Raw genomic sequence first — 754 nt, 5'->3', positions numbered from 1 at the left:
TCATGTCCAAGTTACCAAAGAAGGGTAAAAAGTCAATAATCGATAACTAAAACTTGAATTTTACTGCTTCTTACTAGCTATTACAACAAATTAGAAGCTTCTTCTGTGTTCTCCTATGGTGCTTTTAGAGTCTTCGCATACCGCAGCACGCGACATATCTTTTCAGACAATAAATGTAACCGTTTCAAAGAGAATTGCTGCCAATGTGGCGATCTGGCTTTAAGTCGATTCTATAACAAGTGACGAAAACGCACGGATTTCTCAGGTTTTTAGTATATATGAACACTTTTCACATCCTCCCGTGCACCGCGGCTGCTAGTCCTCTTTTCATGCAAAATCTTAAGGTCCTACCTCATGTCCAAGGCACCAAAGAAGGGTAAAAAGTTAATAATCGATAGCTAAAACTTGAATTGTACTGCTTCTTACTGTCTATTACATCAACTTAGAAGCTTCTTCTGTGTTCTACTATGGTGCTATTAGTGTCTTCGCATACCGCAGAACGCGACATAGCTTTGCAGACGATAATTGTAACCGTTCCAGAGAGAAGAGCGGCCAATGTGACGATCTGGCTTTAAGTCGATTCGATAACAAATGACGAAAACGGACGGATTTCTCAGGTTTTTACTACATATGAACACAGTTCACATTCTCCCGTGCAACGCGGCTGCTAGTCCGCCATTCATGCTAAATCTTAAGGTCCTAGCTCATGTCCAAGGAACCAAATAAGGCTAAAAAGTCAATAATCGATAACTGA

The sequence above is a fragment of the Schistocerca gregaria genome, unplaced genomic scaffold, assembly GCF_023897955.1.
Source record: "Schistocerca gregaria isolate iqSchGreg1 unplaced genomic scaffold, iqSchGreg1.2 ptg000696l, whole genome shotgun sequence".
Lineage (NCBI taxonomy): Eukaryota > Metazoa > Arthropoda > Insecta > Orthoptera > Acrididae > Schistocerca > Schistocerca gregaria.
Note: the sequence above shows the minus strand (reverse complement) of the source record.